Raw genomic sequence first — 19,790 nt, forward strand, 5'->3', positions numbered from 1 at the left:
TAGTAAGGTTGACAGAAAAGTGTATGTATTCTTTAACCCTATGAAAACAACATATGTGTCACGCCGCTCTCCGGGTTTCCATTGCCATGGACGCGGCGGTTGCTTCAGGTGCCGGCGATGATGTCATCACCGCACACGCCCTGTCATCCTGATGCTGGTCGGATCTTCCTGTGCTCTCTTGGCCCGAATCCTGCACCTAAAATGTACCTCAGTTGCTCTCATCTATGCCCAAGTATAGGTGTTACTGTGTGTGCTCCTGGGTGCTGTATTACTTTGTATTGTTGGATTGCCATATCGTTATTGAACTCTGCCTGTCTGGTCACTCTGCCTGTTTAACCCTTGTATTGCTGGATTGCCTTACCATTGCTGAACTCTGCCTGTCTAACCACTCTGCCTGTTTAACCCTTGTATTGCTGGATTGCCTTACCATTGCTGAACTCTGCCTGTCTGACCACTCTGCCTGTTTAACCCTTGTATTGCTGGATTGCCTTATCATTACCAAACTCTGCCTACTGGATTACCCTTTTGTTGCTGACCTCTGCCTATTCCTGACCATTCTGCTGGTTTATCCCTGAACTGCTAAACTGCTGATTACCTTTTGTTACTGACCTCTGCCTGTTCCTGACCATTCTATTGGTTTACCCCTGATCTACTTATACTGTTGGATTACCATCCTGTTGCCGGACTCTGCCTGTCTCTGACCATTCTCTGCCTTCATCTTATTACCGTGAAGGACTACCCTGTCTACCGTGAGTACTGCTTACCACATTTCATAAACTTACTTTGTTCTGAGATATTTCCTTATCCTTCCACTTGACAGCGGGATAAGAAGACTACTGGCCAAGCTTGGTTTGATAGGGAAATATCCCACAAGCATTACATTATACTTGGGCCATGGACCAAAATGAGGTAGCAAGAGCAGTCTCTCTTCAGGGACAGAAGCTGGGAACCCATGCCATACACTTGCAGAATATGGATTCTAAACTAGAGGCTATAAACGCTATGCTCTTCTCACTGGTTGCATAGAAAATTGCTGCTCCTGTTGTTACACAGCCAGTCCCTGCTGCTAGTGTTGCAACTTCCTCCCCTGCTTCTGGAAGTATACCCCGGATACCACTGCCTGTCAAGTATGATGGTACTACTGACTGTAGGGGTTTTATTAACCAGTGCAGGCTGCACTTCCGCAATGATCCTCACACCTCCCAGTCTCATCAGTCAAAGGTCACTTTTATAATTTCTTTATTGAAAGACAAGGCCCTAGCCTGGGTCTCTCCCCTTTTGAAACAGAGCGCTCAGCTCCTGAACAATGCAGATGCCTTCATTTCTGCATTATCTGCCGTATTTGGAACCTCCGGCCACGCTTCTGCTGCACTCTCTCTTGGATCTCCACCAGAGCAATAGATCTGTGGCACAATACGCTATCGAGTTTCACACTTTGGCACTTGAGACCAGTTGGGATGACAGTGCTCTCAAAGCGGCCTTCAGGAGAGGCCTGCATGAGCTTGCTTATCGTGATGTTCCATCTTCGCTGGATGAATTCAAAAACACTTTTTATCAGTCTGGATTCTCGCTTTCAGGAGAGACAAGCTGAGAGAGAGAACTCTTCCCTCTCGTCATCCTACCCGTCCACTCTCTAGACTATCTTCTACCCCTTCAGCACCTCCAGTTACCTCTGAAGAGGAACCCATGGATCTCTCCTCCCTTAAGCCCACTGAATCCGAGAGACAGAGAAGTAGATTGAGAATTTGTTTCTATTGTGGTTCTAATTCACATCAACTCAAGAATTGTGATATACGGCCGTGAAAAGCCAACGCTTAGAGGATACAAGTGGGGTACCCCTAAGCATAGTCACTACTAAATCCCCTCACTTTTCTTGGATCCTGGTACCTGTTACCCTTACCTTTCTTAAGAATTCTGTCTACGCTCAAGCCTTTATTGATTCAGGGGCAGCTGGAAATTTTCTAGATCACTGTTTCATGATTCAGGCAGGATTGCCTCTTCTTCAGAAAAAATAATGTCTTAAAATAACCACTCTGGCCCTCCCCTTGGATCAGGTTTAATCCATTTTGAATTAGAACCCCTAACAATGAATGTGGGAGTCCTACATACCGAACAGTTGCAGTTCGATGTCATTCATTCTCCTGCACAACCAGTTATCCTCGGATTTCCATGGCTTAGTATACACAATCCTCAGTTTGACTGGACTGAGGGACAGTTGGCCTCCTGTGGTAAATTCTGTTTCCACTCCTGCCTGGCTAAGGTTACTCCACTGCATCACGTCCCTATAGCCAGCCTTCAGACCTCTTCAAGCCTTCCCTCAGTTTATGCAGACTTTACAGATGTTTTTTTAAAAGAATGCAGCTGATGTGCTGCCACATCACCGTCCTTTTTGACTGTAAAATTTACCTTTTTCCTGAAGCTCCACTTCCTAAAGGAAGGACTTATCCACTCTCCAAAGCTGAAACCAAGGCCATGGAAGAATATATCCAAGAGAACCTAGCTAAAAGTTTTATTCACACTTCCTCTTCTACTGCCATGGCTGGCTTCTTTTTTTTGTCAGTAAAAAGGATGGTGGTCTCAGACACTGTATCGACTACAGAGCCCTAAACAACATCGCTATCAAAAATCATTATCCTTTAAACACTGAACTATATGAATCACTCCAATGTGCTCACTACTTTACAAAACTGGACCTACGTGGGTCGTACAATCATATTCGTATCTTCCCGAGACATGAATGGAAGTCTTCAACATGAGATCAATGCATTACAAATACCTTGTGATGTGATTTTGGGCTGTGTAATGGCCCTGCTGTCTTCCAAGCATGATGTCTTCCATGACCACCTTATTCGCACTGTCATTGTCTATCTGGATGACATCCTTATATTCTCCTCCACCCTTGAGGAGCATCATGAGCATGTTAAACAGGTACTTCTTCGCCTCAGAAACAATTCTCTGGTAACCAAACTGGAGAAATGTGAGTTTGATCAAGTCTAGATCCAGTTCCTTGGCTATGTCATCTCGAAGGAAGGTTTTGCCATGTATCCTAAAAAGATCAAATAAATAATAAAATATAAATGATAAAATATATTGTTGAACCAATAATGATGACATTTAAAAATGTGTAACAATCAGTCGCATTTGCGTACCGATACAAAGCCTTGCTGCATTAGAGGTGCAAGTTTGAAGGGGGATATACTCCTCCTGTCAAATCCTCAAATGTACTGTTGGTATCTATAGAGGTACAGATGTCTAATGAAACCTCAATTCTATATCAAATATGTGCAAGCCCACCAAATTCCATTTGTGAGACTGATTGAATGGATATAAAAATATAAAAAATATATATATAAAATATATGATATAGATATATATATATATATATATATAAAATATATATATAATATAATATAAAAAAATATAAAAAAATAAAAATAAAAGATCATGTTACCACCTAGGGTTAAATGGCAATGTGTTCCTACTGAATAGTGATTTAAGTTACCTATAGCTTATTACATCTGTTTTACAGGTACTGTGATGTGCCACAAGGTGTACTAACAGAAAGGGCCCCACCCATATCATGTATATGGTAATCCATGGTTATGTAATATATGAATCCAACCTATTGGGTCATTGGTGCTATATATTATACTATATTATACTATACTGGGTTTCATAAACTCAGATATATACAAAAAGGACCAATGTTTGAGAAACTGTATGTTATTATTGATTTTCAATTGAATGCAGCCATATCGATATTTGCATTTAAGCCACCGGGAGACAGGGTCTTGAGTTTCCATATCCAAAAGATCTCCCTCTGTCTCAAATGCAAAAATCTATTTCTACCCCACTTGGGGACAATAAGCTGTAAGGGAAAAATACTAAAGGTATCTCCTCTGTGGCATTCTGCAGCATGCCTGGGGACACTATGATTTTTTATATTTTTATCTATATTTCTCTTATGTTCACCCCATCTTTTTTTGAGGGGTCTGGAGGTCCTTCCTACATACTGGACCCCACAAATGCATTCCAGCATATACACCACAAATGAGGAGTCACAGGTAAAATGGTTAGTAATGTGGAATTTTTCTTTGGTTACAAAAGATGTGTATTCAATTTTTTTGTCATTTGTAAATGCAATGTAAAGTCCACAATTAGGACGACTACATTTAAAAAATCCTGGTTTACCTATCTGTTTACTTTTGGTTGCATTGCTGGTAATGTTATGTCTATTTTCCCTTGGGCAGTATTTCTTCATTACAATTTTGCTAGGTGCAAGTTTACTTTTCAGAGTTGGTGCTCTTCTAAAAGTACAATTGGGAGAAAATCCTATATTCTCTTTCAATAGGGGATCCCCTGTCAAAATATGCCAATATTTGCTAAGAATGTTTCTAATTTTGTGATGGTTATTGTTATATTGTGTAATGAAGCGTATTTCCTTAGATGGTCTTTTGTTTTTCTTCACTAATTCGGTCCCTGCTTTTAAATCCTGTGGGGTCATTTCTTTGTTTGTATAATTAACAAAGAAATCTTCTCTGCACTTCTGTCTAGCTTTCAGATAGCTTTCTTCCACTAAGGTGTTAGGATACTTCTTATCCAAGAATCTGTTTTTAAGTATTTCGGCTTGACTCTCAAATGTACCTAAATTGGTACAATTTCTTCGTATCCTGCAAAACTGATTATAGGGAATATTTTTCTTCCAGGGCATATGATGGTTACTCCTATAATTAAGATAACTGTTCGCATCAACTGACTTGAAGAAGGTTTTAGTTGTTATTTTGCCCTCTTTATCCCATTCTAATACTAGATCTAAAAATTCTATACTCACAGGGTCCATTTTGGCGGTGAAACTAATGCCCATGTCATTGTCATTTAGGCTATTAACAAAGCGTTGTGCCTCTGCTTCTGTGCCCTCCCATATGAACAACAGATCATCTATAAAACGACCATAGAAGATCAGATTCGCCCCAAATTCTGATGGATATATATAATTTTCCTCAAACATACCCATGAATAAATTGGCAAAACTCGGGGCGAATCTGGTCCCCATGGCCGTTCCTTTGGTTTGCAAGAAGAATCTTTCTTGATATACAAAGTAATTGTTCTTGAGAACAAAATCAATACATTTAAGCAAGAATTCTCTTTGTTTCTCAGGTAGATAGATATCTTTTCTGAGATAATGCTCACTTGCCTTGACACCCAAGTGGTGTACTATATTTGAGTATAACGCTCAAACGTCACATGTCAACCATAGCAATTCTCTCCCCATTTTATGAATGTTGGATATTTTATATATAAGATCAGGGGTATCTTTCAGATAAGATGGTAACATGACTACTGATTTCTTTAGGAATTGGTCGACATATTCAGATAGATAGCATGTCAAATTACCAATTCCCAAAATAATCGGTCTCCCCGGTGGATCCACCAAATTTTTGTGGATCTTGGGGAGATGATAGTAATATGCTAAATTTGGTGTATATGGAATCAAATAATCTCTTTCTATTTTTGTAAGGATCCCTTCCTACCACCCTGTATCAACTAATTTTATTAAATTGGCAAGATATTTCTTGGTGGGGTTAAATGTAAGTAATTTGTAATAATCTGTGTCAAGGAGCAACCTGTCAGCTTCTTTTATATAGTCAGCCATATTTTGCAGGACAATTCCTCCCCCTTTGTCCGCTTGCCTAATGGCAAGGTTTTAATTAGATGCCAGTCTTGACAGTGCTTTGGCTTCATAACTATTTAAATTGGAATGTTTTACCTCTCCTCTGGGCATTTTTTCAAACTCGTCTAGGACTAAATTCTGAAAAAGTTCTATATTGGTGCCCTTATTTATTGGATTAAAATTAGATTTGGAAATTAAATCAGAGTGAATGTAATTTTCAAAGAAATCTTCACAAAGGTCATCAGGGTCATAATAAATGATAAAAGACCATCTAAGGAAATACGCTTCATTACACAATATAACAATAACCATCACAAAATTAGAAACATTCTTAGCAAATATTGGCATATTTTGACAGGGGATCCCCTATTGAAAGAGAATATAGGATTTTCTCCCAATTGTACTTTTAGAAGAGCACCAACTCTGAAAAGTAAACTTGCACCTAGCAAAATTGTGATGAAGAAATACTGCCCAAGGGAAAATAGACATAACATTACCAGCAATGCAACCAAAAGTAAACAGATAGGTAAACCAGGATTTTTTAAATGTAGTCGTCCTAATTGTGGACTTTGTGCATTTACAAATGACAAATAAATTGAATACACATCTTTTGTAACCAAAGAAAAATTCCACATTACTAACCATTTTACCTGTGACTCCTCATTTGTGGTGTATATGCTGGAATGCATTTGTGGGGTCCAGTATGTAGGAAGGACCTCCAGACCCCTCAAAAAAAGATGGGGTGAACATAAGAGAAATATAGATAAAAATATAAAAAATCATAGTGTCCCCAGGCATGCTGCAGAATGCCACAGAGGAGATACTAATACCTTTAGTATTTTTCCCTTACAGCTTATTGTCCCCAAGTGGGGTAGAAATAGATTTTTGCATTTGAGACAGAGGGAGACCTTTTGGATATGGAAACTCAAGACCCTGTCTCCCGGTGGCTTAAATGCAAATATCGATATGGCTGCATTCAATTGAAAATCAATAATAACATACAGTTTCTCAAACATTGGTCCTTTTTGTATATATCTGAGTTTATGAAACCCAGTATAGTATAATATAGTATAATATATAGCACCAATGACCCAATAGGTTGGATTCATATATTACATAACCATGGATTACCATATACATGATATGGGTGGGGCCCTTTCTGTTAGTACACCTTGTGGCACATCACAGTACCTGTAAAACAGATGTAATAAGCTATAGGTAACTTAAATCACTATTCAGTAGGAACACATTGCCATTTAACCCTAGGTGGTAACATGATCTTTTATTTTTATTTTTTTATATTTTTTTATATTATATTATATATATATTTTTTATATTTTTATATCCATTCAATCAGTCACACAAATGGAATTTGGTGGGCTTGCACATATTTGATATAGAATTGAGGTTTCATTAGACATCTGTACCTCTATAGATACCAACAGTACATTTGAACATTTGACAGGAGGAGTATATCCCCCTTCAAACTTGCACCTCTAATCCAGCAAGGCTTTGTATCGGTACGCAAATGCGACTGATTGTTACACATTTTTAAATGTCATCATTATTTTTTATTATATTGGTTCAACAATATATTTTATCATTTATATTTTATTATTTATTTGATCCAATATTTAAATTCAACATTTTGGTTTGTATTTGGTATCATTTATAGATATCTATAACAATATCAGTTTCCAGACATTGGAGCTAATATTATTCATATTGTTTTAGGCAGCATTCCAGAAATATGTATTTGAGCATGTATTTTATGTGTTTTTAATCGCAAATCAATATCGAGCCCACATGCGGAGGTTACATATGCAATTTATAAAATACGATCCATGCGTGAATGTATGTCTGGACTTAAGATTAATCACGATTCTCTGATATGGGAGAAGTGGGACACAAAAGTCTTGTTTTACTTGAGGCGTGACATATAACTATCGACAGCAGTGACACGCCAACAACATTCACACACCCATATTGGTTTATCCAATGGGACACGCAAGGTCCGGACACACCTCCACACATGCGCATTGGGCAATAGTAGACGCTGAAAAATCAGCAATATAAGTTCGTGGTTTTACTAATGTCAATATACACCTGATGAAACGGTCATTCAAGACCGAGAAACGTTGTGTTATAAAATAAAGTGAAGTTTTATAAGACGTTGGATCCACGAACTTTATTTTACTAAATTTTAGCAGTTGGCTTTATATATTTTGGAGTGTGCTGTTCACGGTGCCATACGGTTTTCACTGTGCATAGGAGCCTACCGGGTTAGGCTACCTCCAACAAAAGATTCAAGCTTGCTAAAGCCGAGTGTAACCGGGAGAGCAAGTTATCCGGCATTCATCTGAATACCCCAAAGAACGGGTCAATACGGACGGTAGTGGGAGTTAGCTGGGCGACTCATAAAGTTCCAGAAGGCGTTTGTGACACTTCTCAAGTGTCAGGGAGCTTGTAAGTACCAGTTTTTCATGCGCATCTGAAGCTTGTCTGTATCCATTGATCGTACACTATGGTGGCGCCTTCTTTCTCATTCTATATTTCTACAGATTTTGTTCTTTTGGGACACCAGCAAAAGTATTGAAGAAGTCGCGAGCCATCATTTGACCGAGCCTGAGGGAGTACTCTGACATATGTGAACCCCCTTAGGTTTCACCAAGTAACATTGACGTAGCAATATCAGCTAAGTCATTTGAACATTCACATTTTTGTTTATTACCAATTAATACCAATTGACATTCATTGTGATATTTATTTGAATTTATATGTATTATTTATATATATATATTTTACATGGTATAGTAACACTTTAGCACTGTATCTGTTGGCGCACTGCTCACTTTTAATATTTTTTGGTGTTATCCTAAAAAGATAACTGCAGTCCTGTAATGGCCTCAACCCACCTCATTAAAAGAACTACAGAGATTCTTGGGGTTCTCCAACTATTACCACAAGTTTATAAAAAACTACTCCCAAATCATTGCTCCACTCACTGAGCTGACTAAACGAAACAGAGACTGCAAGAATTTGCCTCCTGTAGCTGTAGATGCTTTCTCTCATTTGAAAAAGGTCTTTTGTTCTGCTCCTGTGCTCCTCCATCCTGATCCTGACCTGTAGTTCACATTAGAGGTGGATGCCTTCGAGATAGGAGCTGCTGTCTTAACCCAAAGGGACCCTTTAACCTCCAAATTGCACCCTGTAGCCTTTTTCTCCAAACGATTCACTCCAGCAGAAAGGAATGACTATGTGGGTAATCATGATCTCTTAGCCATTAAGATGGCCCTGACTGAATGGCGTCATTAGCTGGAGGGTACCCCAACCCCATTCAGATTCTCACTGACCACAAGAATCTGACGTACCTATAGACTGCTCATGGACTCAATCCTCGACAGGCTCGGTGGGCCTTATTTTTTTCCTGTTTTAACTTTGTAGTCTCTTACCTTCCTGGGACCAGGAATAATAAGGCTGATGCCCTTTCCCTTCCGTTTCCTCAGTCTAGTGATTCTTCTGAAGCTCCTATCGAACACATCATACCCCCTTCCTATGTGGTTGCTTAGCTTAACACCTCTCTTCTTCAAAGACTGCAATGTGTCCAGTCAAGAAAACCTTCTGAAGCCCCTGCGGCTCCTGAAATCCTATATGTTCCTCCAAACCTTCGCTCTCCTGTGCTATCCTGGGCTCATGATAGCAAGCTGTCAGGTCATCCAGGTTTTATTAGAACCTTTAAACTCCTTTCTCAACACGTGTGGTGGCCTACCATGAAGTAGGACTCTCAGGATTATGTCAAGGCTTGTCAGACTTGTGCTGTTAACAAGACCCCCCGTTCCCTACCTCATGGCCTACTTCAACCATTGTCCATACCGTAACAACCATGGACACTTACAGCCATGAATTTTTTTGTAGATCTCCCTCCTTCTTACCATCATACAGTCATCTGATTTGTGGTGGATCGATTCTCCAAACTTGCTAATTTTGTACCTTTGCCTAAGTTACCTACAGCCCAAGAATTGTACATACTTTTTCTGTTACACGTGGTACGGATCCATGGTATACCCGTGAATATCGTCTCTGACAGAGGCCCTCAATTTATTTCTACCTTTTGGCGATTGCTTGGGACCACTGTTTCTTTGTCCTCTTGTTATCACCCCAAGACTAACTATCTGCAGATGGCACCTTTCTTATCAAAATAGAAGACAGAGAAAAGAGGTTTTTTTTTTTTTTTAAAGGACATTTACCACGGAACCTTTCATACACTGACACTGTCAGTTTTGGAGAAAAGTCTCGGCGGCGTGAGTGCAGCAGGAGAACACCTATCAGCTTGCAGCTCACCTGGTCCGGCCATTGGCCCTAAAAAACGTGGGTGCTACTTTCTAGACGCCTATCTGGATTCCACAGGTCCTCTGGGTGAATGTCAGCCTGCTTTATCGCACCTTATTCATTTAAGGTGCCACTTTCCTTGTCAGTAGTTTTTTGCACATCACTTTTATATTTGTTGTTTTAACGATTCACACTATGTTGGCGCTCCTTGTTTATCTTCCATTCTAGACACCCTGACCCATCGCACCGTGGGACACAAGAGGAGCACGTCAAACACCTGAACACATCACCGTTCACATATTAGGATTGGACACTTATTTTTTACATCACAGCATTTTTTGGGACATTGATAAGTACTTTTTATATATTTTACTCATCGCCACAAATATCATTGTTTATCTGTGATTATCTGATTATTTCAATGTATCACTAATATTATACACAAATTGTCCTGAGCACTTGTTTTATTCACAATTTATTATCGTCATTATTATTAATTTTTTCACACATACCAAACACTGTGCTGTTTATATTTATTAATGCATACGGGTACAAACCCAATCATAAAGTGATAGGGCCTACTTTGATAACCTGTGTTTCAAGCGCATCCTCTTAGGTTTTTCCTCCTCAGGAATTTCTTTTTATATAATTGCTGAACTTTGCCTGTCTGATCACTCTGCCTGTTTAACCCTTGGATTGCCTTATCATTATCAAACTCTTCCTGTCTGACCATTCTACTGGTTTACCCCTGAACTGCTAAACTGCTGGATTACCCTTTTGTTGCTGACCTCTGCCTGTTCCTGACCATTCTACTGGTTTATCCCTGAACTGCTAAACTGCTGTATTACCTTTTGTTGCTGACCTCTGCCTGTTCCTGACCATTCTATTGGTTTACGCCTGAACTGTTATACTGCTGGATTACCTTCCTGTTTCTGGAATCTGCCTGTCTCTGACCATTCTCTGCCTTCATCTTATTACCTTGAAGAACTACCCTGTCTACCAGGAGTACTGCTTACCTCATTTCATAAACTCACTTTGTTCTGGGATATTTCCTTATCCTTCCACTTGACAATGGGAAAAGAAGACTACTGGCCAAGCTTGGTCTGATAGGAAAATATCCCACGAGCATTGCAATATGTTTCAATAATGATCATCTTGAATTAGGTTTGAATCTTTTGACTTTGACAAATTTGTTTATATCTCAAAGATCTAAATCTGTACAAATCATCCATAACTGGTTTTGGAACAAGGAAGGATTGTAATTTTAATTTCTTAATCTGGAACCATGGTATTTGATTCAAAACCTTACTGTATCTCAGTGCAAATTATAGAGCGTTTATCATATTAATTTGTTTCATCTAAAATATAGCATTATTTCAACAGTATATATATATATTGTATTATGACAGACAGCAGGGCCTGGTAATAAATGGAAGGTATATAAAACCAAGCCTTATAACGGTTTCATCCCCCTTTTCTGTTAAAAGCCCCAGGGAAATATTGTGTGTAAATGATGTACTGGGTCCTTGCGGTGGAGTATTTGGAGAGAAGAGTAGGCCAGTTTGCCAATAGCTATGAAGGTTAGGTTTTGATTAGGAGCTTGTTAATCACAAGTGTGGTACATGGTTGTAGCTCCTAGAGTTTAAAGGAAGCCTGACTTTTAGATTGTTACTCAGCCACTAGTTACCAACACCTTGCAGCACAGCCACGTCCCTTGTATTATTTGCATAGCTCCGCCCACTCCAAATCCACTCCAAAACAAGCATGTCAAATACTAGAAGTATAATTTAGCCCCAGTGATTGCTTAAAGGGATAGGGAAGTTAAAACTAAACTTTCAAGATTCAGATAGGGCCTGTACTTTTTAAATTCACTTTTATTATCAAATACTTTGTTCTCTTGGGTGCCTCTGTTGAAAAGAATATGTACATATCCTCAGCAGCAATACACTACTGGGAGCTAGTTGGTGATTGGTGGTTACATACATTTGTCTCTATTCATTGGCTCACTAGTGCATGGCTGATGTGGAACTGACTTTAGTTATCTATATATTATAGTTATACTGTAGAAGCAATACAATTTAGGCTTATGTGTTGTACACAGGTTTAAAGTCTGGCTGCCAGAGACAATGCAAAGTATCCCTCTCTGTCAGCCAAGGGGTTAAATAAGATGGCAGACCAAAATGCTTATTTTAGTACATCACTAGAGTGCACTGCACTTCTTTACAGTGGTCCTCTCTGTCAGCCAAGGGGTTAAATAAAATGCTTATTTTAGTACATCACTAGAGCACACTGCACTTCTTTACAGTGGTCCTCTCTGTCAGCCAAGGGGTTAATACAATGCTTATTTTAGTACATGACTAGAGCGCACTGCACTTCTTTACAGTGGTCCTCTCTGGCAGCCAAGGGGTTAAATAAAATGCTTATTTTAGTACATCACTAGAGCGCACTGCACTTCTTTACAGTGGTCCTCTCTGGCAGCCAAGGGGTTAAATAAAATGCTTATTTTAGTACATCACTAGAGCGCACTGCACTTCTTTACAGTGGTCCTCTCTGGCAGCCAAGGGGTTAAATAAAATGCTTATTTTAGTACATCACTAGAGCACACTGCACTTCTTTACAGTGGTCCTCTCTGTCAGCCAAGGGGTTAAATAAAATGCTTAGTTTAGTACATCACTAGAGCGCACTGCACTTCTTTACAGTGGTCCTCTCTGTCAGCCAAGGGGTTAATACAATGCTTATTTTAGTACATCACTAGAGCGCACTGCACTTCTTTACAGTGGTCCTCTCTGTCAGCCAAGGGGTTAATACAATGCTTATTTTAGTAGATCACTAGAGCGCACTGCACTTCTTTACAGTGGTCCTCTCTGGCAGCCAAGGGGTTAAATAAAATGCTTATTTTAGTACATCACTAGAGTGCACTGCACTTCTTTACAGTGGTCCTCTCTGGCAGCCAAGGGGTTAAATAAAATGCTTATTTTAGTACATCACTAGAGCGCACTGCACTTCTTTACAGTGGTCCTCTCTGGCAGCCAAGGGGTTAATACAATGCTTATTTTAGTACATCACTAGAGCGCACTGCACTTCTTTACAGTGGTCCTCTCTGGCAGCCAAGGGGTTAATACAATGCTTATTTTAGTACATCACTAGAGTGCACTGCACTTCTTTACAGTGGTCCTCTCTGGCAGCCAAGGGGTTAATACCTATTAATACATCAGAAGCGTTTACATTTTATTGTGAGAGCTACAGGCGTCAGCTCCATAGCAACTTGGGACTAAGAAATGTAATTGTGAATCAGTTCTTTGCAAATAATTCTACCTCTCTAGCTTAGGTCTAGATGAAGTAAGCCAATTAAAGGGATATGAGACACGAAAATGTTTGTGATTCAGACAGAACAGACCATTTAAAAAAAAGTTTCTGATTTATTTCTATTATCAAATATTCTGCATTGAAAATTTACCTAGGTAGGCATCTGGGGCACTACATGGGAAGTATTAGTGCCCATCTAGTGCTCTTGCACATGGATAACATTCTTGTAAAACTGCTGCCAGATAGTGCTCTAGAAATGGTCCGGCTGCTAAGAATACGTCTTTTCAACAAAAGAGAAAAAAGAAAAATTGATAATAGAAGTAAATTAGAACATTTTGGATCATGAAATAAAAATGTTGGGTTTCATATCCCTTTAAGATGCGAGCTGGCCTGAGACTACAGTCCCTCTTGTCCCAGTCTCAGTATTCTGCTCATCTGGCTCCTTAAAGTATCATCTCTCCTGTCCACGGCGTCACCAAGGAAGTAGAAACGGAAGGGGAAGGAGAAAAATTAGGAGAATAAAATGTAGAGGACCAAGAGGAAGGGGGATGTTTAAAGCACTAGAATTGTTTATAATCAGTAGGTCTAGTCCTCAATACATCCTTAGCCATGGAATATATTACGTGTGAAAGTCTATTTACTGGGAGTTTAGTTATTCAGTATAATTTGTATAGTTACTGGCATTATAGAAGGGCATGTGCTTATGTGGATATGTCAAGTGACACAATATAGGTACTGAGATATGTTTTATTATAGGTTACAGATACTGGGACATATAATCTGGCACAATATAGATACCGAGATATGTTTTATTATAGGTTACAGATACTGGGACATGTAATCTGGCACAATATAGGTACTGAAATAGGTTTTATTAAAGGTGACAGATACTGGGGCATATAATCTGGCACAATATAGGTACTGAGATAGGTTTTATTAAAGGTTACAGATACTGGGACATATAATCTGGCACAATATAGGTACTGAGATAGGTTTAATTAAAGGTTATAGATACTGGGACATATAATTAGGCACAATTTAGGTACCGAGATATGTTTTATGATAGGTTATAGATACTGGGACGTATAATCTGGCACAATATAGTTACTGAGATATGTTTTATGATAGGTTATAGATACTGGGACATATAATTAGGCACAATTTAGGTACTGAGATAGGTTTTATTAAAGGTTATAGATACTGGGACATATAATCTGGTACAATATAGGTACTGAGATAGGTTTTATGATAGGTTATAGATACTGGGTAACTGGGACATATAATTTAGCACAATATAGGTACTGAGATATGTTTTATGATAGGTTATAAATACTGGGACATATAATCTGGCACAATATAGTTACTGAGATATGTTTTATGATAGGTTATAGATCCTGGGACATATAATTTGGCACAATATAGGTACTGAGATATGTTTTATGATAGGTTATAGATACTGGGACATATAATCTGGTACAATATAGGTACTGAGATAGGTTTTATGATAGGTTATAGATACTGGGTAACTGGGACATATAATTTGGCACAATATAGGTACTGAGATATGTTTTATGATAGGTTATAAATACTGGGACATATAATTTGGCACAATATAGGTACTGAGATATGTTTTATGATAGGTTATAGATACTGGGTAACTGGGACAAATAATTTGGCACAATATAGGTACTGAGATATGTTTTATGATAGGTTATAGATACTGGGACATATAATCTGGTACAATATAGGTACTGAGATATGTTTTATGATAGGTTATAGATACTGGGACATATAATCTGGTACAATATAGGTACTGAGATATGTTTTATGATAGGTTATAGATACTGGGACATATAATCTGGTACAATATAGGTACTGAGATAGGTTTTATGATAGGTTATAGATACTGGGACATATAATCTGGTACAATATAGGTACTGAGATAGGTTTTATGATAGGTTATAGATACTGGGTAACTGGGACATATAATTTGGCACAATATAGGTACTGAGAAGTTTTATGATAGGTTATAAATACTGGGACATATAATTTGGCACAATATAGGTACTGAGATAAGTTTTATGATAGGTTATAAATACTGGGACATATAATTTGGCACAATATAGGTACTGAGATATGTTTTATGATAGGTTATAAATACTGGGACATATAATTTGGCACAATATAGGTACTGAGATATGTTTTATGATAGGTTATAAATACTGGGACATATAATTTGGCACAATATAGGTACTGAGATATGTTTTATGATAGGTTATAAATACTGGGACATATAATTTGGCACAATATAGGTACTGAGATATGTTTTATGATAGGTTATAAATACTGGGACATATAATTTGGCACAATATAGGTACTGAGATATGTTTTATGATAGGTTATAAATACTGGGACATATAATTTGGCACAATATAGGTACTCTGATTTATGGTGTGACACTGTATGGGTACTGACATTCATGAGTGAATTGTTTCATGCAGATCAAGGACCAAAGCTAAATCCCACAAAAGTGAGTACAGTATCCAGTCTCCCCTGCCTTCTTCTTCACATTGCCCCGCTACTGGAAATAGTGCAGCCCTGAAGCAGTTGCTTTTGGCAGAGGTAGGCAATGCTTATGGCTAAGTCACATGACATTAGTGCAGCCCTGCAGCAGTTGCTTTTGGCCTAGCCAGACAATGCTTATGGCTAAATCCCATGACATTAGTGCAGCCCTGCAGCAGTTGCTTTTGGCCTAGCCAGACAATGCTTATGGCTAAATCCCATGACATTAGTGCAGCCCTGCAGCAGTAGCTTTTGGCCTAGCCAGACAATGCTTATGGCTAAATCCCATGACATTAGTGCAGCCCTGCAGCAGTAGCTTTTGGCCTAGCCAGACAATGCTTATGGCTAAGTCACATGACATTAGTGCAGCCCTGCAGCAGTAGCTTTTGGCCTAGCCAGACAATGCTTATGGCTAAATCCCATGACATTAGTGCAGCCCTGCAGCAGTAGCTTTTGGCCTAGCCAGACAATGCTTATGGCTAAGTCACATGACATTAGTGCAGCCCTGCAGCAGTAGCTTTTGGCCTAGCCAGACAATGCTTATGGCTAAATCCCATGACATTAGTGCAGCCCTGCAGCAGTTGCTTTTGGCCTAGCCAGACAATGCTTATGGCTAAATCACATGACATTAGTGCAGCCCTGCAGCAGCTGCTTTTGGCCTAGCCAGACAATGCTTATGGCTAAATCACATGACATTAGTGCAGCCCTGCAGCAGTTGCTTTTGGCCTAGCCAGACAGTGCTTATGGCTAAGTCACATGACATTAGTGCAGCCCTGCAGCAGTTGCTTTTGGCCTAGCCAGACAATGCTTATGGCTAAATCCCATGACATTAGTGCAGCCCTGCAGCAGCAGCTTTTGGCCTAGCCAGACAATGCTTATGGCTAAGTCACATGACATTAGTGCAGCCCTGCAGCAGTAGCTTTTGGCCTAGCCAGACAATGCTTATGGCTAAATCCCATGACATTAGTGCAGCCCTGCAGCAGTTGCTTTTGGCCTAGCCAGACAGTGTTTATGGCTAAATCACATGACATTAGTGCAGCCCTGCAGCAGTTGCTTTTGGCCTAGCCAGACAATGCTTATGGCTAAGTCACATGACATTAGTGCAGCCCTGCAGCAGTTGCTTTTGGCCTAGCCAGACAATGCTTATGGCTAAATCCCATGACATTAGTGCAGCCCTGCAGCAGTAGCTTTTGGCCTAGCCAGACAATGCTTATGGCTAAATCACATAACATTAGTGCAGCCCTGCAGCAGTTGCTTTTGGCCTAGCCAGACAATGCTTATGGCTAAGTCACATGACATTAGTGCAGCACTGCAGCAGTTGCTTTTGGCCTAGCCAGACAATGCTTATGGCTAAATCACATGACATTAGTGCAGCCCTGCAGCAGTTGCTTTTGGCCTAGCCAGACAATGCTTATGGCTAAATCACATGACATTAGTGCAGCCCTGCAGCAGTTGCTTTTGGCCTAGCCAGACAATGCTTTTGGCTAAATCACATGACATTAGTGCAGCCCTGCAGCAGTTGCTTTTGGCCTAGCCAGACAATGCTTATGGCTAAATCACATGACATTAGTGCAGCCCTGCAGCAGTTGCTTTTGGCCTAGCTAGACAATGCTTATGGCTAAATCACATGACATTAGTGCAGCCCTGCAGCAGTTGCTTTTGGCCTAGCCAGACAATGCTTATGGCTAAATCACATGACATTAGTGCAGCCCTGCAGCAGTTGCTTTTGGCCTAGCCAGACAATGCTTATGGCTAAATCACATGACATTAGTGCAGCCCTGCAGCAGTTGCTTTTGGCCTAGCCAGACAATGCTTATGGCTAAATCACATGACATTAGTGCAGCCCTGCAGCAGTTGCTTTTGGCCTAGCCAGACAATGCTTATGGCTAAGTCACATGACATTAGTGCAGCCCTGCAGCAGTTGCTTTTGGCCTAGCTAGACAATGCTTATGGCTAAATCACATGACATTAGTGCAGCCCTGCAGCAGTTGCTTTGGCCTAGCCAGACAATGCTTATGGCTAAATCACATGACATTAGTGCAGCCCTGCAGCAGTTGCTTTTGGCCTAGCCAGACAATGCTTATGGCTAAGTCACATGACATTAGTGCAGCCCTGCAGCAGTTGCTTTTGGCCTAGCCAGACAATGCTTATGGCTAAATCACATGACATTAGTGCAGCCCTGCAGCAGTTGCTTTTGACAGAGGCAGACAGTGCTTATGGCTAAATCACATGACATTAGTGCAGCCCTGCAGCAGTTGCTTTTGGCCTAGCCAGACAGTGCTTATGGCTAAGTCACATGACATTAGTGCAGCCCTGCAGCAGTAGCTTTTGGCCTAGCCAGACAATGCTTATGGCTAAATCACATGACATTAGTGCAGCCCTGCAGCAGTTGCTTTTGGCCTAGCCAGACAATGCTTATGGCTAAATCACATGACATTAGTGCAGCCCTGCAGCAGTTGCTTTTGGCCTAGCCAGACAATGCTTATGGCTAAATCACATGACATTAGTGCAGCCCTGCAGCAGTTGCTTTTGGCCTAGCCAGACAATGCTTATGGCTAAATCACATGACATTAGTGCAGCCCTGCAGCAGTTGCTTTTGGCCTAGCCAGACAATGCTTATGGCTAAATCACATGACATTAGTGCAGCCCTGCAGCAGTTGCTTTTGGCCTAGCCAGACAGTGCTTATGGCTAAATCACATGACATTAGTGCAGCCCTGCAGCAGTTGCTTTTGGCCTAGCCAGACAGTGCTTATGGCTAAGTCACATGACATTAGTGCATCCCTGCAGCAGTTGCTTTTGGCCTAGCCAGACAATGCTTATGGCTAAATCACATGACATTAGTGCAGCCCTGCAGCAGTTGCTTTTGGCCTAGCCAGACAATGCTTATGGCTAAATCACATGACATTAGTGCAGCCCTGCAGCAGTTGCTTTTGGCCTAGCCAGACAATGCTTATGGCTAAATCCCAGAGGACACTGAGATTTTGGTGCAACAGGTAACTTCTGTGCAAACAGAACGGCCCATGAAGAGCAACAGAATGCAGCACAGACTCTGCAGCAGGAGATTCAAGCTATATCAGAAAGGCTGAACAATTGGTGGTCAGAGTTCCAAGGTGATAAGGGCTAGTCACTACCTTTAAAAGATGACAGCAGCGGATGATGTTGACGAACACCTTCTGGCCTTTGAATGCACAGCAGAAAGAGAAAGATGGTAGCAGCTGAGTGGGTGGGAATACTCGCACCATTCCTTAGTGGTGGACCCCAGAAGAACCAGCGCAGGTCAGGCCACTTTTGCTTAAAAACATAATTTATGTAAGAACTTACCTGATAAATTCATTTCTTTCATATTAGCAAGAGTCCATGAGCTAGTGACGTATGGGATATACATTCCTACCAGGAGGGGCAAAGTTTCCCAAACCTCAAAATGCCTATAAATACACCCCTCACCACACCCACAATTCAGTTTAACGAATAGCCAAGAAGTGGGGTGATAAGAAAGGAGCAAAGCATCAAAAAATAAGGAATTGGAATAATTGTGCTTTATACAAAAAAATCATAACCACCACAAAAAGGGTGGGCCTCATGGACTCTTGCTAATATGAAAGAAATGAATTTATCAGGTAAGTTCTTACATAAATTATGTTTTCTTTCATGTAATTAGCAAGAGTCCATGAGCTAGTGACGTATGGGATAGCAGATACCCAAGATGTGGAACTTCCACGCAAGAGTCACTAGAGAGGGAGGGATAAAATAAAGACAGCCAATTCCGCTGAAAAAATAATCCACAACCCAAATCAAAAAATGAAATAATAAGCAGCAGAATCACACTGAAACAGCTGCCTGAAGTACTTTTCTACCAAAAACTGCTTCTGAAGAAGAGAAAACATCAAAATGGTAGAATTTAGTAAAAGTATGCAAAGAAGA

This window comes from Bombina bombina, chromosome 1 (assembly GCF_027579735.1).
Source record: "Bombina bombina isolate aBomBom1 chromosome 1, aBomBom1.pri, whole genome shotgun sequence".
In the NCBI taxonomy this organism is placed as follows: Eukaryota; Metazoa; Chordata; class Amphibia; order Anura; family Bombinatoridae; genus Bombina; species Bombina bombina.